The following is a 22,754-nucleotide window of genomic DNA, read 5'->3' as shown; positions in this document are numbered from 1 at the left end:
TGTAACGCACTACATTGAGAATTGCCTGATTTGTGCTCAGAATAACCCGGAGAGGTATTCTAAGAAAGCACAACTTCGGCATACTCGCCCAGTTAACGGCCCTTGGACAAACCTCCAGATCGACTTTATAGGTCCATTGCCCCCTTGTAGGAATGGCTATAAATACGTTCTGGTGGTGATAGATACCTTTACCAAATGGGTAGAGGCATTTCCCTCACGAACAAACACAGCTAAGACAGCTGCAAAGATCCTGACCCACCACATCTTCACGAGATGGGGTTTACCCCGAAGTATCGATTCGGACCAGGGATCTCACTTTACAGGACGGGTCATGAGGAACGTCCTGACAATATTCGGAATCAAACAGAACTTCCATATTGCGTATCATCCACAGTCCAGCGGGATTGTGGAGCGCATGAATCGGACCCTAAAAACTACCCTTAGGAAAATGGTTCAAGAGAATAATTCCACATGGGATTCAGTGCTCCCATTTGCACTTATGTTCATAAGGAACACTGTCTCCACATCGACAGGATACACACCACACACACTCATGACCGGACGCCCTATGAAAGGTACAGAATTCCTTTTAGGACTGGACATGACAAGCCCCGAAGTGACGGCCCTCACACATGAAAAGGCAGTTAAAGATCTAGTTGAGACTGTGAGGTCTGCACAGCTCGCAGCCGCAGTCCAGCTAGGGAAACGCCGACAGCAACGTACTGCCTGTTTCAATAAGACCGTCCACACCACAGAATTCCAGGTTGGGCAACAGGTAATGTTATCTGTTTATAACCCCAGCAGTTTTTTGGCTCCAAAATATTCCGGTCCCTACTCAATTTCGGACAAAATTAGCCCCTCCGTTTACAGGATAAAGTATCCTAATGGGAAGACCGCGTGGTTCCATATAAACCAGTTAAAGGCATATGGAACACAGGCCAACCATGCTCACCATGTCCTGCTGGATGCAGCAGAACACTTCACCCCGCCCACCAGAGACACTTTTCCACCATCCCCCTCACAGACCAGTTCATCCACGGACTCGCCCACGACTCCGCCCACAGACCACTACAGACCACGCCCCGACACGCCCACAAGCTGCCACAGCAGAGACAGCAGGACTGACACTGACTCTGAAGACAGCGACAGCACACAGCCATACAGCCCACACTGCACCAACTACGACCCCGACTCCAGTGACCCCATGGAAGTCACCTACCTCAAACATCCAGAACCACCACCCGACCCCGACTACCCCGACAACACACTCGACACTACACAATGGCACAGGGACAATTCCTACAGACTTGTCCGCAATGACGAGAGTGACCCCCGGTCACACAACTCCAAAGTTTCATGCCTGATCCACACAAGGGTGTGGGATCCGGGAGAGCAGGACGACACGGTGTCTGACTCCCGACACGGCAACCCCTTTGTGACCCTGTTCACAGAGGCAGAATCAAAGTGAGGTGTCCAGATGATGTAAAATAGGAATCGTTTGAGGGAAACGATGTCCTTTCTGATGGAACCTGCACGTATGTTTGTCTTCGTTTTATGTTTGTTTGTCTCAGGATTGTACATTGTTCAGCTGGAGGATGGACATCTTCTTTTCAGCTGAAAAGATTGTGACCACCTCACATGCACGTTAGTTTGTCTGCCGAAACTTTTGAGAACTTCGGTTTGATTGGAGATCCTTTCCAAAGCCGTAAGGCCACACGCCAAATAGCTTGTCCGCAGATATCTCTGAGAACTTCAGTGATGTCCTCAGTTGGAGCATCTTGGCTCCCTTGGTTTTTTAGGTGCCCCTCTATTCGGCGAAATAGAGGCTGCAAGTCATGGTCAACACATTCGTACCCGTTTCTTTCAAGGTTACTCAGGCAGTGGACAAACGGCACTGAGGACCCGCCCTGTCTGAGAACCAACCCTTGGTCAGCCAAGCTCGGGTATGGCACAGCACGCCCTACCCGGGGATTCCATCCAACTCGTACCCGTAGCGGCCCATACGCAACTCATTCGGATGTTTGTTTCCAAGTTTGTTTTCATTTTACGTTAGGTAGCCCTTCGGCCGCCATCCCACATGCTATTTACATCCGGGAACATTCGGATGGTAAATCAGCAAAGCCTGCGAGACGGCTCGCAGAAGGAAGGATTGTTAGGTGTATGCTGGTCTTTAAATTCGCTTTTTGAAAAAAAATGAGGGGAGTCACAGGGTGTGACTTAGCCAGTCATTTTAAAGGGTCAATTGGGTTTTGAAAGACAGATGCACTAACAAGTAAAGGTCTTAAACTGTGTATTGACAGATACTGTGCTTGATCCCAAAGGTTTCAAAGGACGAGACAGAGGTCGAAGCCAGGATTGTCAATACCGGAGGAAGAAGGAAGAGAAAGAAGAAGAACAGCAAAATGATGGAAGCCCACTTATTACTGTTTAATGTCATATGTATATGTGTGGAAACAAGACACGTTTCCCCCACAACCCCCACCGTAAATGTTTCCATTACAGCAAACCCCCAGTGCTCAGCTCTGATCAGCGAGGTTCAGACCTGGTGTACTAAATTCATGACGTGGTACTCCATGTCCTACATAATCGAATCACTGTTGGTGATCGCGATCCTCATCATCCTAGTGCAGACCCTCAGGTTGAGGAAATGGAAGAGGAGAGCCTCTCGTTCCAGCACCTCACCCATCTATAGAGTTCAATCCCCCATCTTCGGATTCCACCAAACCCCTCAACCCCTCACTGATTACAACACTCTGTAAATAAAATTCAGCCATGTATTATATTGTTCCATACTCGACTGCCGAGTTGGGAAGTGTGATGTTGTGGTGTGAATGGTTAAGGTTTTAGAGTGATTAAATGTTTAAGTTAAGGTTAAGGTTAATAGTGATAGGTAGAGGTTCCCAGTTGTAGTAATGCATGTCCCTTTTGACATAGGGCCAAGTAGAGATGTTAGTTAAAAAAAATTTTTCTTCTTCCCATAGTTTAGGAACAGAGTAGAACAGGAACTGGCAAGAGGTCAGAGAACACAAGGAAGGCAAAGTACATAGGTGATCCTTCACAATAGTATGATTGTGAGGATCACAAGGAGGGAATGTAGCCATGCTGGCCACGCAAAATGGACACTGAGCCAAACTAAAATGGAAGGCAGCAGGGAAAGCCTGTTTACATAGACATAGAACAGTACAGCACAGAACAGGCCCTTCGGCCCTCGATGTTGTGCCGAGCAATGATCACCCTACTTAAACCCACGTAACCCGTATACCCGTAACCCAACAATCCCCCCATTAACCTTACACTACGGGCAATTTAGCATGGCCAATCCACCTAACCCGCACATCTTTGGACTGTGGGAGGAAACCGGAGCACCCGGAGGAAACCCACGCACACACGGGGAGGACGTGCAGACTCCACACAGACAGTGACCCAGCCGGGAATCGAACCTGGGACCCTGGAGCTGTGAAGCATTGATGCTAACCACCATGCTACCGTGAGGCGTTTAGTAAGAACAGACAGCCTGCTCTCAACTAATTAGCATTTTGCAAACAGCAAACCAGTTTTCTGGCCAGGTGCAGATCTCCAAGCAAAGGTGTTAATGGCAAAGCGCTTAACATCCTGATGAGGCAGCCCAGATCCAGACACAAACAATGGCAACATTTCCATCTCAATGTAGCAGTTAATTGGTGGAGTAGACAGGATGGCACCAGAGTAACAAATATCGAAACCACCCCCCCCCAACATCGAGGAAAGCCCCGCATTGGAGGATTTCGAAGGTAGCCGTTTGGAAACGTTCCAATCGGTACCGAAAGGTAGAGCCCGCCTAGAAGGGGGCAAGGACATTAGAGAGGGGTATAAAAGCAAATCCCCCACAGAGCCCCGGTCTGTTAAACCCGTGCTCCGGCTCTGACTGACATCTTGCATCCTGACTCCAGCCGTTGAGCACCAGCCGCCGAAACCGTAAGTTCAACGCTCGCTACGCGATCCAAGCCCACTAGACTCCCAAGTACCAGAACGCTTGCTGAAGGCTGCAGACAAAACCAGGACGAAGGCCTCGTTCTCTGACCTTGCCTGTTCCTGTTAGATAAGTATTCTGTTCGCTTAAGTTTAGTTATAGCTTAGTCTCTTAGTGTGTGCATGAGTATTTATTATAACTGTATAATAAATATTGATCGTTTGAACTTTACTAATTGGTGTGTCGTCTTTATTACTTTGAACTTGACCTTGGAATACTTGTGACGTTGCCTATACGGCAACTGGCGACTCCAGAGCTAAATAATTACATAGAACAGAGCCTAGCAGTGTTAAGCACACGTCGAACTCGGAGGCGTGTTAATACACTCCAATAAACGCGTTTTACGCCCATAGTAAAACGTGCAACACTCCCTTTCACGAACCCCGTCTGATCCTCACCTATCACCTTCGGGAGGGACTCCTCCAGCCTACCCGGCAGTACCTTCGCCAATACTTTTGCGTCCACATTCAGAAGTGATATGGGCCTATACGACCCACACTCCGTCGGATCCTTATCTTTTTTTAGCAACAGTGAAATCGATGCCTGCCCCAAGGTTTGTGGCAGCACTCCCTTCCCTATCGCCTCTTCAAACATCCCCACCATCAGGGGTGCCAACTTATCCTTGAATCTTTTTATAATATTCCACCGGAAACCCATCCGGCCCTGCCACCTTCCCCGACTGCATGGTCCCAATCGCATCCTTTATCTCCTGCTCCACTATTGCTCCTTCTAATATAGCCCTGGCCCCCTCCCCTAGCCTCGGGTACTCCAACCCATCTAGAAATTCCTGCATCTCACGGTCTCCCCCGGGTGGCTCTGACCTGTACAACCTCTCATAAAACTCCTAAAAAACCTTGTTAATCAGCTCCGGGGCTACTACCAACTTCCCTGCCCTACAGAACATAGAACATTACAGCGCAGTACAGGCCCTTCGGCCCACGATGTTGCACCGTCCTGTGAAACCCTTCTAAAGTCCATCTACACTATTCCCTTATTGTCCATATGCCTATCCAATGACCATTTGAATGCGTTTAGTGTTGGCGAGTCCACTACTGTTGCAGGCAGGGCATTCTACGCTCTTACTACTCTCTGAGTAAAGAACCTACCTCTGACATCTGTCCTATATCTATCTCCCCTCAATTTAAAGCTATGTTCCCTCATGCTGGACATCACCATCCGAGGAAAAAGGCTCTCGATGTCCACCCTATCTAATCCTCTGATCATCTTGTATGCCTCAATTAAGTCCCCTCTTAACCTTCATCTCTCTAACGAAAACAGCCTCAAATCCTTCAGCCTTACCTCATATGATCTTCCCTCGATACCAGGCAACATTCTTGTAAATCTCCTCTGTACCCTTTCCAATGCTTCCACATCCTTCCTATAATGTGGCGACCAGAACTGCACACAATACTCCAAATGCGGCCGCACCAGAGTTTTGTACAACTGCAACATGACCTCATGGCTCCGAAACTCAATTCCTCTACCAATAAAAGCTAACACACCGTACGCCTTCTTAACAACCCTCTCAACCTGGGTGGCAACTTTCAGGGATCTATGGACATGGACACCGAGATCTCTCTGCTCGTCCACACTACCAAGAATCTTACCATTAGCCCAGTACTCCGCCTTCCTGTTATTCCTTCCAAAATGAATCACCTCACACTTTTCTGCATTAAACTCCATTTGCCACTTGTCAGCCCAGCTCTGCAGCTTATCTATGTCCCTCTGTAACTTGTCACATCCTTCTGTACTGTCCACAACTCCACCGACTTTAGTGTCATCTGCAAATTTACTCACCCATCCTTCTACGCCCTCCTCCAGGTCATTTATAAAAATGACAAACAGCAACGGCCCCAAAACAGATCCTTGTGGCACACCACTAGTAACTGGACACCAGTCAGAGCATTTCCCATCATCCACCACTCTTTGTCTTCTATCAACTAGCCAATTTCTGATCCAAACTGCTAAATCACCCTGAATCCCATGCCTCTGTATTTTCTCACAAGCCTTTCCATTCACCTGAAGAAGGAGCCGTGCTCCGAAAGCTCGTGTTTGAAACAAACCTGTTGGACTTTAACCTGGTGTTGTAAGACTTCTTACTCTGTATTTTCTGCAATAGCCTACCGTGGGGAACCTTATCAAACGCTTTACTGAAATCCATATATACCACATCAACTGCTTTACCCCGATCCACCTGTTTCGTCACCTTCTCGAAGAACTCAATGAGGTTTGTGAGGCACGACCTACCCTTCACAAAACCATGTTGACCATATCTCTAATCAAATTATTCCTTTCCAGATGATTATACATCCTATCTCTTATAAACCTTTCCAAGACTTTTCCCACAACAGGCTCACTGGTCTATAGTTACCGGGGTTATCCCTTACCTGAAGAATTTCCCTTGCTACTGCCTCCCTCCGGAGCTGACCTGCTCTATGTTCATAAACTGCACCCCTTGCTTGTCTCAGTTGGCGCACCGCCTTCCTGGAGGACAGACGGTCGAAGCTCGCCTGTAGTTCCTTCCTCTTTTCCAGCTTCGCTGGGTCCCCATCTTCTGCATAACTCCTATCTACCTCCAACATCTCTTCTTGGGGCAGGCACATCTGCCGCTCAAACCTCTCCTCTTTGTCCACCCTGACCTTAAACAAAATTACCTCACCCCTCACAACCGCCTTTAGAGCCTCCCAGACGACTGCCTTCGACACCTCACCCGTACAGTTGAAACCTACATATTCCTTAATTACCTTTTCAATTTTCTCACAGAATACTTGTTTCCCGAAAAGCCCCTCATCCAGTTTCTACCCCGGTCTCTGCGCTACCCCCTTCTCCAGCACCATATCCACCCAATATGGAGTGTGATCTGACACTGCAATTGCAGAGTATTTCGACCCCTTGACTCCAGTCAGCAAAGCTTTTCCCACCACAAAAAAGTCGATCCACGAGTATACCTTATGGACTGCTGAGAAAAATGAGTACTCCCATTCCCTTGGGTGCAGGAACCTCCAAGTGTCCACCCCTCCCATTTCCACCATTAGCCCTGCCAGCACCTTCGCCCCCCTCCTGATGGGACCAGCGAGCGCAGCCGTGATCTGTCCAACCTTGGCTCCTGCACTCCCCCCCACCATCAGCTCATGTGTGTCCAAGTCGGGAATGGCTCCAAACACCTTCCTCGCGAATCCCACATCGTCCCAATTGGGACCGTATACACTTACCAGCACCACTAATCTCCCATCCAGCGCCCCGGCCACAATCACATATCTACCCCCATGATCTGCCACCACCTTCTCCATCTGGAAGCATACCCATTTGCTGACCAACACCACTACCCCTCAAGCCCTTCCATCAAACTCAGAGTGAAACAGTTGACTAACCCAACCCTTTTTAGGTCTCACCTGGTCTTTCACCCTCAAGTGAGTCTCCTGCAGCATTGCCACATTGGCTTTCAACCTTTTACGATGCGCAAGCATCTGGACCTCTTGACCGGACCTCCTGGCCCTCTCACATTCCACGTGACTATCCTTACTGGGGGTCTCTCACCCCCCCCCCCCCCCCACCACCCCCACCTTTCTCATCTACCATCATCATACCAGCGGGCCCTGCCCCATAATCCTGACCCCCCCCTGTCCATTGTTAACATGAAACCCCTTCCCCCCCTTCCAGAGAACCCCCCCTACATTTCCCCCTGAAACAACATCCCCCAACATCATCCCTTCCCCCACTCTTGCTCGCCTCGTAGGCCCATTGAAGCCTGCTATCCAGGCTCCAACGTCCGCAACCCTCCTCTCACCTCACCTCCGTTCACTAGCTGACTTTAGTGAGCTAGCAAGGGTGGCTCCCCCTGCCAAGATATATCGCCCCCTTCCACCCAGTCCCAGAGAAAGAAACAACAAAACAAACCCAACAATCCAACCCCTACAATTCATTAACATAACATTTAACCGTCGCAACACCGCCAATCAACCCACCATTAACCTGAACTCTGTAACAATGCAAAGAGAAGTAAATTACAATACAAATCAGTAAAAAGAAAGTTGTAACATTTATACATTTTCCAGCTGCTCAAACACGGTTCACAGTTTCTCTTCCAATTCCGCTCCTCACGCCTTCTGCCCTCATGAACGCCTCAGCCGCATCCGCTGTCTCAAAATAAAAGTCATTACCCTCAACTTCACCGGGTACACCATACCAAATCACACCCCCTTCTTGTACAACGCCTCCTTCACTCGCCCAAAGGCCGCTCGACTTTTTGCCAACTCCACCGTCAAGTCATGTTGATCTGAACCGCAGTACCATCCCATAGCACCTCCCACTTCTGCTTCGCCAAGCTTAATACCTTCTCCTCCATGCAAAACTTATGGAAGCAGATAATTACTTCCTTTGGCGGCTCGTTCACTTTGGGCTTCGGCCTTAATGACCGATGAGCTTGGTCTAGCTCGTACTGGGAAGGGTTCACACCCTCCCCCATCAGCTCTGCCAACTTCTTAGTGAAGTATTGTGTTGGCCTTGGGCCCTCTGTCCCTTCGGTCAAGCCCACAATTCTCAAATTCTGCTGCATTGAGCGGTTTTCCAAGTCTTCAAGCTTTGCTCGGAGTCCGCTGTTAACCTCCACCACCCTCCGCAGCTCGTCCCCCATCGAGGTGACCTGGTCGCTGTGTCATGACACGGCCTCCTCCACTTCCTTCATCTTCTCGCCCTGCTCTCTCACCTCGGTCGACGCCTTTGCCACCGCCACCCTCACCGGGGCGATTGCCTCCTCCACCAATGACTTCAATGCGACCGCCATCTCCTTCCTCAAAGCCTCCATGTGCCTCGCAAACTGTTTTTCCAGCTCCACCGCCATCAGCTCGGTCATCTTCTCCACCGTAGGTAGTGCGACCCCGCTTTGCAGTTCGGCTTCCGCCATCCTGTCAACACTTTTGCTCGTCTTCTCCTTCAGCGGCGAACCTGCGTTTCCTCCTTTCTTTGACGCTGCTCTTCGCATCCTTTAGCAGCTTTGAATTAGAATTAGAACAGTACAGCACAGAACAGGCCCTTCGGCCCTCGATGTTGTGCCGAGCAATGATCACCCTACTCAAGCCCACGTATCCACCCTATACCAGTAACCCAACAATCCCCCCATTAACCTTATTTTTTAGGACACTAAGGGCAATTTAGCCTGGCCAATCCACCTAACCCGCACATCTTTGGACTGTGGGAGGAAACCGGAGCACCCGGAGGAAACCCACGCACACACGGGGAGGACGTGCAGACTCCACACAGACAGTGACCCAGCCGGGAATCGAACCTGGGACCCTGGAGCTGTGAAGCATTGTGAAGCATTGATGCTAACCACCATGCTACCGTGCTGCCCCAGCTTATTGTTTTTTATTTTCTTTCTCTTCTCTCTCCCCCTCCACCCTCCTGTCCTTCATCAATCTGAATTATTCTTTTTTTGAAAAAAGGGGACAGAAAAAAAAAACTTTCCCCAAACTTCCTTAAACCTTCTTTCTTTCTCCTCTGCAATCACCCAGAGCTCCCCTGGGACCAGGCCTTCTTTCTTCCTCCTAGGTGGGAGCCATCCGATGTGGGACACCCCACCTACATCGTGCCCTGGACTCGGGCCTGCTGCCTCGGCCTCCTTATCAAGTTGAAAGGAAATTAAGTTAGGTGAATTATGTGGTAAAAACACTAGATAGAAGGAAAACTCATGATTAACTAACCAAGTCGTTTCAGGATTACCCAATTGTGCGGTATACGATCTGGCCATTTTCAGCCATACATGGAAAGAACATTTGGAACATCTGATGGAGTTATTCGATCGACTTCAGGAGGCCGGTAGGGTGATAAACCTAGCCAAAAGTGAATTTGGAAAAGCCCAAGTCACTTCCCTTGGCCGTACAATCGGACAGGGTCGAATGGTCAACAGGATGTGAAACCAACAGTTATTGAGGAGTTTCCGATACCCTCGAGATGAAGGGAAATAATGCAATTTCTTGGCATGAGTGGATTTGATCAAACATTGGTGAAAAATATTTGTAGTGTGGTTACTCCACTGATGGACTTGCTGAAGAAATGTCGAACATTTCAGTGGACAGCGGACTTTCAACGGGCATTTGACTGCCTGAAAGTTGTGATAACCAATGCTCCTGTGTTGGAGAATTACAAGGGACTTTGTGATCAGATGGAACTAAAGTATCTGACTTTAAAGAGAAATGCTGAGGCATAGAGAAATGGACGGATCTTCTTGTTCAAAGAGACTGTCAATTGAGAAGGATTCCAGGTGGAGGAAAAACAAAAAATGGACTACATTATTATACCTGTTTGCGTGTGTTGTTTTTTTTAAACGAAAAAGTATATTTACTGTGTGCATTTCTCAAAGGATAGTGAAAAGGTGAAAAATGAAACCATCTTGAAGTTGATGGTTTATTTTTTTTTTCTTGGGGGGAGGTGTCATGTGAGAGTAACTTTAAGAAATGTGTGTTTATAAATGGGTATGTATATAAATATCTGTAGTGAGAGTATCTTTAAGAAATGGGTATTGACTACTGTAGTGATGTCAGAGAGTGGGTGGAGCATCAGCTTTTTACTTTTGTTTTCAGCTGTTTGCTGCAGGGTGTGTTTTAGTTTCGTTTTCAGAGCTGGATAGCTGCAATCACAGCCAGAAGTTGTTTGAGTATATCTCTGTAATCTAAAGAATGTAAATCGATCCTTTGGTAATTTAAAACTAATAACTGCTCTCAGTAGTGACTTTAACCTGATATGCTTCTGTTTAAAGGTTATTTTTTAAAAAATCTTCTGGATGTTAAAAGGATAGCTTACGGATTACTTAGTGTTGGATTCTTTGTGGGTTGTATTTGAATTAATGATTTCTAAGATATTCACTGTTTTAAGAAGGTTAACTTGAGTTAATAGAATAAACATTGTTTTGCTTTAAAATATACTTTTCCATTTCTGCTCTACCACACCTGTAGAGTGGGTTGTGTACTCCCCATACCACAATCTATTAAAAGTTGTGGGTCAGGTAAACTCTATATACACTTTGGGGTTCTCTAAACCCTGGCCCATAACAAAAATTTGTAAGAATACCAAATATAAAGGGAACAATAATTTATCCTTGGTGAGTGGACTCTGATTGGTAGAGAAGTTGCTATGTTGAATTAACCAGTTAACTGTCTAACAGTTAACTGCCAAGCTTTATTTAAATTCAAACCAGGCAGATTGACTCTGATTGGTCAAGACATGCTGCATATAACTTCCAGTGCCAGTGTGGTGCTAGGTATGTAGGTTTTTTCAAATCGATTCATGGGATATAGGTATTGTTGGCTGCGCATTTTTTACCCATCCTTAATTGCCCTTCAGAAGGTTATGGTGAGCTGCCAACTTGAACCACTGCAGTCCATGTGGTGTAGATACATCCATGGTGCTGTTAGGGAGGGATAGTGATATACTTCCAAGTCAGGATGGTGAGTGACTTGGTGGGGAACTTTCAAGTAGTGGTGATCTGCCGCTCTTGTCCTTCTAGATGGTAGAAGTCATGGGTTTGGGAGGTGCTGCCTCAGGAGCCTTGGTGAGTTCCTGCAGTATATCTCGTAGAGGATACATACTGCTGCTACTATGTGTCGGTGGTGGAAGGAGTGAATGCTTGTGGATGGCATACGCTCTGTAGCTCTAGCGCATGGAAATGTTCCATACTGTGCCACTATGGCACGTGCTTCGGCAGCACGGTAGCAGGAGTGTATAGCACTGTGGCTTCACAGTGCCAGGATCCCAGTTTCGATTCCTCGCTGGGTCACTGTCTGTGCGAAATCTGCACGTTCTCTCCATGGCTGTGTGAGTTTCCTCTGGGTGCTCCGGTTTCCTCCCACAGTCCAAAGACGTGCAGGTTAGATGGATTGGCCATGCTAAATTGCCGTTAGTGATCACAAAGGTTCAGAGGGGTTATTGGGTTACGGGGATAGAGTAGAAGTGAGGGCTTATGTCGGTCGGTGCAGACTCGAAGGGCTGAATGGCCTCCTTCTGCACTTTATGTTCTATGTTCAATCAAGCTAACTTGTTTGTCGGAGATGGTGTCTAACTTATTGAGTATTGTTGGAGCTGCACTCATTCAGGCTGGTGGAGAGTATTCCATCACACCCCTGACTTGTGCCTTGTAGATGGTGGGCAGACTTTGTGGGGACAGGAAGGTGAGTTACTCATTGCAAGATTCTAGCCTTTGACCTGCTCTGGCAGCCACAGTATTTATATGGCTAGTTCAGTTCTGTTTCTGGTCAATGGTAACCAGTGGGGGATACAGTGATGGTAATGCCATTGAATGTCATGGGGAGATGGTTATAACCTCTCTCTTATTGGAGATGGTCATTGCCTGGAACTTGTATGGCATGAACGTTACTTGCCACTTGTCAGCCCAAGCCTGGATATCATCCAGATTTTGTTGCATTTGGATGTGAACTGTTTCAGAATCTGAGGAGTCACGAGTGATGCCGAACATAATAATAATAATCGCTTATTTTCACAAGTAGGCTTCAATTAAGTTACTGTGAAAAGCCCCTCGTCGCCACATTCCGGCGCCTGTTCGGGGAGGCCAGTACAGGAATTAAACCTGCGCTGCTGGCATTATTCTGCATTACAAGCCAGCTATTTAGCCCACTGTGCTAAACCAGCCTCTACTGTGCAGTCATCAGTGAACATCCCCACTTCTGACCTTATGATGGAAGGAAGGTCATTGAGGAAGCAGCTGAAGATAGTTGGGCCTAGGACACTACCCTGAGAAACCATTGCAGTGGTATATCGGGACTAAGACACTGTACGTGCGAAAGACTGGCAAAGCATATAAAACAACATGTTTCTTCCACAATTTGCAACAGGCAAGGTACAGACTGTACCCAACAAGCCCGTGCTTACAAAACTCAAAACACAGTGTCCAGAATTAGATGTGTTTCTGCAATTGGATGTTTGCTAAATAATCCTAACTGTGTTAAGAATTACTGACAACAAATATAAGTTTGTCAGTTGGGCTCACAGTATGGCACATTTGCATGCGCTAGAGCTACACAGGGCTCTGTTCTTTAGAACATAGAACATAGAACAGTACAGCACAGAACAGGCCCTTCGGCCCTCGATGTTGTGCCAAGCAATGATCACCCTACTTAAACCCACGTAACCCGTATACCCGTAACCCAACAATCCCCCCATTAACCTTACACTACGGGCAATTTAGCATGGCCAATCCACCTAACCCGCACATCTTTGGACTGTGGGAGGAAACCGGAGCACCCGGAGGAAACCCACGCACACACGGGGAGGACGTGCAGACTCCACACAGACAGTGACCCAGCCGGGAATCGAACCTGGGACCCTGGAGCTGTGAAGCATTGATGCTAACCACCATGCTACCGTGAGGCCCCTTTGCAGACAGAAAGTACATGTACACACATTGCACCTGTTTCAACTGAACAAAATAGGCAATAGACATTTACTGGTTCATTCCCCAGGCCGATGTTTCTATCAATCAGAATCACCCCACCTGATTTGAGTTGAAACAAAGCTTGGCAATTAAGTGTCAGTCATCAGTTAACTAGTGCATTCTCCATGGCAGCACCTCCACCAGAGTCCAGAGTCCACTAGCCTACTAATCAAATGGCCCAGCGGGGAATCGAACCTGGGACCCTGGCGCTGTGAGGTCATAGTGCTATCCACTTGTGCTATCGTGCTGCCCAAACACGTGCCATAGTGGCACAGTATGGCACATTTGCATGTGCCAACTCTTTTCTCATGCAGAGTATCCTGTTGTTCGATTTATATTTTGTTTTCTTGTGAATTTTCTCGATGAATAGAAGATGAAAGCTTCAACAACATGTGTTTTTATTCATCAATACTTTTAGAACTGTAGTTGAATACATACACTAGACACAATGGGATGTGATTGTAACATGAGCTATTCAAACAAGCCAGGTTCGGTTCGAGGGGCTAATTTCGGGAAATTTGAGAAGTTGAGTGCAATGGGATAACTAAATCAAGCATAAACATACTTCAACAGTGCATTTCATTCACACTGGTTCCAAGTGGCTGTGTGCTCTTCATTGTCTCAGGTGATCAACTGATTCTGGATGGAACCCTTCCTCTGAAACACGAGAAAACATTTGTACAATCTGAAGAACTTCACAGAATTTGGCTCCAATCACCAGCACCAACTGGTTGAATCATTTGGAAAATTGAATCAGTTACCCATGTTTACCAGGTGAATGAGATTATACTGTTTTGTCAGCATTGAATGCAGAGAGGAATTTGATGGCATTTTACTGATAAATGGTCTTTTACATTCCTTGCACTGAATGTGATGTGGTTGCATTCTCATTGGTCTCAGTGGAAATTGCTCAGATGATATTTTTCATGGGAATTGAAATGATCTTTACCTGTAAGGATTCAATACTAAATTCAAACCCACAGCACAACTTTGTGTCTCTGTTGTGCCACTTTCCATTCATCATCCTATGATCAAAACGGTTGCATTGAGTATAGACATTCTCTCAGTTATGTAATGAATTCCTAAAAAAATTCTTTATCAATCAGATCTCATAAACAAACCTCTGTTACTGTTCCTTCCCCTACCCACACACAGACCATTTCCCAGCTCCGTGCGAATAGTTGAGCAGGGCATGTGGGCATTCCGTGGCATGATAGTCGTCAGCTAAACCAGCCGATCTCTCTCCCCCTTGTCCAGTCATGACCTGTGGAATCAACCATTACCAAACACCACTGTATCGATTAGCTTTCAAATGATACAGGAAACTTAAAGCCATAGGGATAATCGCCAATGGAGCAGAACACTGCTGGATCATGGGAATGTCACCTGTGGAATGAAAACACTCAGTGTTGATTTTTATCACAAACATGTTCCTCATGTCAAACAATTATTTTGATCATATTGTAGATAGACTTGCTGAAATCTGTGCCATTACCTTCAGAATGGCAGAGAAATGTATGTGTTTTTTTACAGAGGTTAGAAATACAGAGCGACACGCAAACAATTAAAATGGTAAAATATTGGAGTGTGTGTGGGGGCGAGAGTGTATGAGGGGGTGTGAGATTGTGAGGGGTGTGAGATTGTGAGGGGGAGTGAGTGTGAGGGGATAAGTGTGTGAGGGGGTGTGTGAGGGGGTGTGTGAGGGGGTGCAAGAGAGTGTGAGGGAATGAGAGTCTATGAGGGGGTTAGCCTGACTGGGGTGCGAGAGTGTGAGGGGAAGCAAGAGAATGTGGGGGATTAAGTGCGTGAGGGAGTGTGTGACGGGGTGCAAGATTGTGATGGGGTGAGAGTGTGTGAGGTGGTGAGCATGAGGAGGGTACAAGAGAGTGCGAGGGGATGAAAGTGTGTGAGGGGGTGCAAGATTGTGAGGAGCATGTGAGAGAGTGTAAGAGAATGAGAACATGAGTGTGTGAGGGAGTGCGAGGGTCTGATAGGGTGAGAGTGGGTGAAGGGGGTGAGAGTGGTGAGGGGGTTAGCCTGAGGAAGGTGCGAGAGTGTGAGGGGGTGAGCCTGAGGAGGGTGCAGGAGAGTGTGAAGGGGTGAGTGTGTGAGGGGGTGCGAGATTGTGAGAAGCATCTAAGAGAGTGTAAGGAGGTGAGAGTGTGAGGGGGGTGTGAGAGAGTGTGAATATGTGAGGGGTGAATGTGCGAGGTGTGAGTGTGTGAGGTGCTGAGAGAGTGTGAGGGGCTTGAGAAAGGGTGGTGGGGTGAGCGTTTGAGGGGGTGATTGTGGGGGGGGTGATATGTGTGTGGCGGGGTGAGTGTGAGGTGGGGTGCAAGAGAGTGTGAATGTGTGAGAGTGTGAGTTGGTGAGTGTCTGTGGGGGTGAGTGTGAGGGGCCGAGAATGTGAGGGGGGTGAATGTGAGGGGGTGAGAGTGTGAGGGCCTGACAGACTATGAGACAGATAAAGGTGGTGAGCATGAGGGGGGTGAGAGTGTGAATGTGCGAGAGTGTGAGGGGGTGAGTAAATGTGCGGCGCATGACAGAGTGTGAGAGGATGTGAGGGGTGAGTGTAATAGAGGTGAGAGAGTGTGAATGTGTGACAGTATGAGAGGGAAAGATATTAAGGTAGATAAGTCTCCTGGGCCAGATGGGATTTACCCCAGAATCTGAGGGCAAGGGAGGAAATAGCTGGGGCCTTGACTCACATCTTTATATCCTCGGTGGCTACAGGTGAGATCCCAGAGGACTGGAGAATAGCTAATGCGGCATCACTGTTTAAGCAACGTAGCAGGGATAATCCATGAAACTATAGGCCGGTGAGCCTAACGTTGGTAGTAGGTAAATTATTGGAGAGAATTCTCAGCGACAGGATTTATACCTATTTGGATACAAATGGACTACCTCACTACCTTGATCGAGTTTTTTGAGGAGGTGACAAAGCTGATTGATGAGGGGAGGGCGGTGAATGGTGTTTACATGGACTTCAGTAAAGCTTTTGACAAGGTGCCTCGTGGCAGACCGGTACAAAAGTGAAGTCATATGGGATCAGAGGTGAGGTGGTAAGATGGATACAGAACTGGCTCGGTCACAGAAGGCAAAAGGTAGTGGCAGAAAGGTGTTTTTCTGAATGGAAGGTTGTGAGTAGTGGTGTTCCACAGAGATCTGTGCTGGGGCCTCTGTTGTTTGTAGAGCGGATGAGAGTGTGTGAGGGGGTGCAAGATTATGAGGAGCATGTGAGAGAGTGTAAGGGGATGAGAGTGTGAGTGTGTGAGAGAGTGCGAGGTTCTGATAGGGTGAGAGTGTGTGAAGGGGTGAGAGTGTGTGAGGGGATGAGAGTGTATGAGGGGGTTAGCCTGAGTAGGGTGTGAGAGTGTGAGGGGGTGTGAGATTGTGAGGGAGAGCAAGAGAATGTGATGGGTTAAGTGTGTGAGGGAGTGTGAGGGGGTGCAAGATTGTGATGGGGTGAGAGTGTGAGGTGGTGAGGAGGGTTTGGAGGAAAATGTAGCCGGTCTGATTAGTAAGTTCACGGATGACACCAAGTTTGGTGGAGTGGCAGATAGTGCTGAGGCTTGTCAGAAGATGCAGCAAGACATAGGCAAAAAAATGGCAAATGGAGTTTAATCCGACCAAATGTGAGGTAATGCATTTTGGTAGGTCCGATATAGAGGGGAAATATACAGTGAATGGCAAAACTCTGAGGAATGTAGAAAGTCAGAGAGATCTGGGCATGCAGGTCCACAGACCTCTGAAGGTGGCAACTCAAATGGACAGGGTAATCAAGAAAGCTTACGGAATGCTTGCCTTCATTGAACAGGGCATCGAGTATAAAAACTGGCAAGTCATGCTACAGTTGTATAGAGGCTTGGTAAGGCTGCACTTGAAATATTGCGCACAATTCTGGTCGCCACACTACCGGAAGGATGCGGAGGCTTTGGAGAGGGTGCAGAGGAGGATTACCAGAATGTTGTCTGGTTTGGAGGGTGTTAGCTATGTGGAGAGGCTGAATAGACTTGAAATGAAGTGAAATGAAATGAAAATCGCTTATTGTCACGAGTAGGCTTCAATGAAGTTACTGTGAAAAGCCCTTAGTCGCCACATTCCGGCGCCTGTCCGGGGAGGCTGGCCTGCTTGGTCTGCTTTAAAAGCCAGCGATTTAGCTGAGTGAGCTAAACCAGCCCCTTGGCCTGTTTTCATTAGACAGATGGAGGTTGAGGGGTGACCTGATAGAGGCCTGATAGGGCAAAGTTTAGAGCAGACTTGCGAGGCAGGTTTTTTACGCAGAGGGTGGTGAGTGCCTGGAACAAGTTGCCAAGGGAGGTTGTGGAAGCAGATACATTAACGGCGTTCAAAAGGCATCTTGACAAACACATGGAAAAGTTCGGTATTGATGGATACAGCACTAGGAAGTGCTGAGGATTTTAGCCAAGGTTGATATCTTGACCAGTACAGGCTTGGAGGCCGAAGGACCTGTTCCTGTGCTGTATTGTTCTTTGTTCATTGTTCTTTGTTCTGGGTGAAAAATTATGAGGGGGTTGAGAGAGTGTGAGGGTTCGGTCCAAGGGGTGTATATGAAAGAGGATCCTAAAAGGTGGAAAATTAGGTTGAGAGGCAGGGCAGTCTATGAGAGGGGTTTCTGGAGCTGAGTTCCAAGGTAACTGAAGGCTTGGTGGAGTATTTAAAATCGGGATACTCAAGACCAAAATTAGATGAACATGGAAATAAGGAGGTGGCAGGGGATGAATTGATACAGAGGGGGAGATGTCACAGAGGGAATTAAAAGCAAAAGTTAAAAAAATTAAATCAAGACTTTACCAGACAGTGAGAAAAGAGCTGAAAGCTGAATGGGACTGATGCGAGTTAAGACCCGGGCAGTAGAGCTTTGGATGGCTCCTTGAGGAAAGTACAACATTGGAATAATCAAGTCTGGAGTGAATGAAGGCATAGAACATAGAACAGTACAGCACAGTACAGGTCCTTCAGTCCACGATGTTGTGCCAACCATTTATCCTAATCTAAGATCAACCTAACCTACACCCTTCAATTTACTGCTTTCCTTGTGCCTGTTCAAGAATCACTTAAATGTCCCTATGACTCTGACTCCACCACCTCTGCTGACAGTGCATTCCACGCACCCACCACTCTCTGTGTCAAGAGCCTACCTCTGACATCTCATACCTTCCTCGCCTCCAATCACATTAAAATTGTGTCCCCTCGTGACAGAAGGGTTTCAGTAGCAGACCAGCTGAGACATGGGATGAAATCTGGTGATGATCCAGAGGTGGAAATAGGCTGTCTTAGTGATTGTACAAACAGGTGGTTGCAAACTCATCTTGGGGTTAAACGTGACCCAAGATCATTTAGTCTCAGACTTGCCAGGAAGAGAGATAGAATTAGTAGCTAGAGAACAGAGTTTGGAGTCAAGACAGAAAACAAGTTTCAGTTTTCCCAAATTTAAGTGCAGGACATTTTTACTCATCCAGTCCTGTATATCGGTTAAGCATCCTGATGATTTAACAACATTGGGGGAATCGAGAGAGGTGGCGGTAAGATGGAGCTGGGTGTCATCAGTGTGCATGTGAAAACTAACACTGCTTTCAGATGTTATCACCGAGGTAAATGTGAAACACCAAGAGGCCAAGAATAGATCCTTGGGGACACAAGAGGAAACATAACAGGCGCAAGAAGAGAAAGCTTTGGGTTTGATCCATGCCCCAAGTCACTGTCCATGTGGGGTTTGCACACTCTCTCCGTATATGCGTGGGTCTCACCCCCACGACCCCCAAAAAAACTTGTGCAGGTACGTGAATTGGCCACATTAAATTGCCCCTAAATTGGGAAAAAAAGAATTGGGTACTTCAAATTTATTTTTTTTAAATGAAGTTTCTCTTCATCTCAGTCTAAATGGCCTACCCCGTATCCTCGGGTGTCTACAAACCTGTCTTCACATTTTCCAAAGGGACAAACACCCAATCTCATCCGATCTTGGAAGCTAAACACACAGACCTGTTAGTACTTGGATGGGAGACAGCTTGTAAATACTAGGTGCAGTAAGGGTGGTGTGGTGGCACAGTGGTTAGCACTGCTGCCCCACAGCTCCAGGGACCCAGGTTCAATTCCGGCCTTGGGTGACTCTGTGGAGTTTGCATGTTCTCCCCGTGTCTGCGTGGGTTTCCCCTGAGTGCTTCGGTTTCCTCCCACAGTCCAAAGATGTTAGGTGGATTGGACAGGTGAAATTGCCCCTCAGTGTCCAAAGGCTAGGTGGGGTATGCGGTAGTGTGGGTCTAGGGTGGGTGCTCTTTTGGAGGGTTGATGCACACTCAATGGGCTGAATGGCCTCATTATGCACTGAAGGGATTCTATGACTTGTAACAATGGAAGCTGCATTGGTAACTTTCTGTCATTAACCTGTCAGCTTATTAAAGATTATGCAGAGCCAAGTATTTATCTGACCAATAACAATGCAACTTAATAACACGTTACCAACGTGAGCGTATGTTTGAAAGGCAGCCTGATTGGTTAGTTGATTAAACCCGATTTTGATGGTTTTTGGTTTCTGCACTTCCTTATCTTAATGACCAATAGGAAACACTTTGAGGGTGTTATGACCCCACTGAGGTCATGGGGTGTGCACCATGTGGTTCCCTGTGACTTCCTGGAAATATGAGTTTCCCTGATCAATGGGGCGAGGTTCTCCCTTAACAAGGGGAGCCTTTCGTATATAAACTGCTTCCTGAGTGCAGGTTGGGGAAGTTAATCCTTCGGGGGGTGGAGAGATTGCTGTTTTGTAAATAAACCTGTGTTCTTTTTGCATCCAACTCTGTGTTTCCGTGTGGTCACTTCGTTGGTTTCTACACTGGCGTCTAGGTTGGAATAGAACCGCCGCTGGCACTGCGTACTTCAGACCCGGACCACTTTGCCTAGGCCTCACCGACCGAGATGTCCCACATTGGGAAGTTAGAGCCATCCGATATGAGGGCCGATGACTGGGCTCAGTATATGGAGCGAATACAATATCTTTTCCGGACCAATGTCATTGTCTAGGACTGATGTGAGATGGCGGCTTTGGACTGGGGTGAGCACAATAAGAAGTCTCACAATACCAGGTTAAAGTACAACAGGTTTGTTTCAAATCACTAGCTTTGGGAACGCAGCTCCTTCCTCAGGTGAATGAAGAGGTGGGTTCCAGAAACATATATAGACAAAGTCAATGATGCAAGACGATACTTTGAATGCGAGTCTATGCAGGTAATTAATTCTTTACAGGTCCAGATGGAGCAACTGGAGAGAGGGCTAACGACACGTTAAAGAGGTGTGAATGATCTCAAGCCAGGGTAGTTGTAGGATTTCGCAAGCCCAGGCCAGATGATGGGGGTGAATGTAATGCAACAAGACTCCAGGGTCCCAGTTGAGGCCGTACTCATGTGTGTGGAACTTGGCGGTAAGTTTCTGCTCACTGATTCTGTGTTGTCACACGTCCTGAAGGCCACTTTGGAGAACGCTTACCCAAAGATCAGAAGCTGAATGCCCTTGACTGCTGAAGTGTTCCCCGACTGGAAGGGAACATTCCTTCCAGTGGGCAATACGGTAGCACAACTGGATAGCACTGTGGCTTCACAGCGCCAGGGTCCCAGGTTCAATTCCCTGCTGGGTCACTGACTGTGCGGATTCTGCACGTTCTCCCCGTGTCTGTGTGGGTTTCCTCTGGGTGCTCCAGTTTCCGCCCACAGTCCAAAGACGTGTGGGTTAGGTAGATTGACCATGCTAAATTGCTCTTAGTAATCAAAAAGGATAGGAGGGGTTATTGGGTTATGGGGATAGGGTGGAAGTGAGGGTTTAAGTGGGTCGATGCAGACGTGATGGGCCGAATGGCCTCCTGCTGCACTGTATGTTCTATGTTCTATGTTCCTGCCTGCCGATTGTCGCGCGATGTCCGTTCATCCATTGTCTCACTGTCTGCATGGTCTTGCCAATGTACCACGCTTCGGGGCATCATTACCTGCAGCGTATGAGGCAGACAACGTTGGCCGAGTCGCACGAGTATGCACCATGTACCTGGTGAGTGTAATGGTGGTACCCATGTTGATGATCTGGCACGTCTTGCAGAGATTACCATGGCAGGGTTGTGTGGTGTTGTGGTCACTGTTCAGAAGGCTGGGTAGTTTGCTGCAAATGGTCTATTTGAGGTTGCACAGTTGTTTGAAGGCAAGTAGTGGGGGTGTGGGGATGACCTTGGCAAGATGCTCATCTTCATCGATGACTTGATGAAGGCTGTGAAGAAGATATCGCAGTTTCTCCGCTCCGGGAAAGTACTGGATGATGAAGGGTACTCTGTCAGTTGTGTCCCGTGTTTGACTTCTGAGGAGGTTGGTGCGTTTTTTTGCTGTGGCGTTTTGGACCTATTGATTGATGAGTCGAGCGCCATATCCCATTCGTACGAGGGCATCTTTCAGCGTCTGTAGATGTCTGTTACGCTCTTCCTCATCTGAGCAGATCCTGTGTATACGGAGGGCTTGGCCATAGGGGATGGCTTCTTTAACGTTTTTAGGGTGGAAGCTGGAGAAGTAGAGCATTGTGAGGTTATCCGTGGGCTTGTGGTAAAGCGAAGTGCTGAGTTGATCATCCTTGGTGGAGATGAGTGTGTCCAAAAATGTAATCAATTCTGGAGATTGTCCATGGTGGGATGGAACTTATTGATGTCCTCGTGTAGTCGTTTCAGTGATTCTTCGCCGTGGATCCAAAGGCAAAAAATGTCGTTGATGTATCTGGTGTATAACGTTGGTTGAAGGTCCTGTGCAGTGAGGAGGTCTTGTTCAAACTTGTGCATGAAGATGTTGGCATATTGAGGTGCGAATTTGGCCCCCATGGCTGTTCCGTATATCTGGATGAAGAACTTGTCGAAAGTGAAGAACTTGTCGAAGGTGAAGACATTGTGATCCAGAATGAAGCAGATGAGTTGCAGAATTGCAAATAGAGATTGGCAGTTGTCAGTGTTGAGTACTGAGGCTGTTGCAGCAATGCCGTTGTTGTTGGGGTTGCTGGTGTTAGAGGTGAAAATATTCACATGAAGGCCTGAATATAAGTAAAAAAGCAGTTTATTATATCAGAATTCTGGGAGGAAAGGCCTGAGGCTCCGCAGCCTACTGACAGCACCTTTTCTCACTTGAGCTATGGCTCACACGGGTTAATATACAGATTCAAGGGGCAGAATTAGTTGTATTCTCATTTACAGACAATCAATCAATTATATTCACATCACACTTCATTACATGCAGTCAATCAATTTCCCTAGCATCCCAGTTA

This window comes from Scyliorhinus canicula, chromosome 13 (genome assembly GCF_902713615.1).
Source record: "Scyliorhinus canicula chromosome 13, sScyCan1.1, whole genome shotgun sequence".
In the NCBI taxonomy this organism is placed as follows: domain Eukaryota; kingdom Metazoa; phylum Chordata; class Chondrichthyes; order Carcharhiniformes; family Scyliorhinidae; genus Scyliorhinus; species Scyliorhinus canicula.
The sequence above is the reverse complement of the archived record's forward strand: the minus strand, read 5'-3'. Positions refer to the sequence as shown.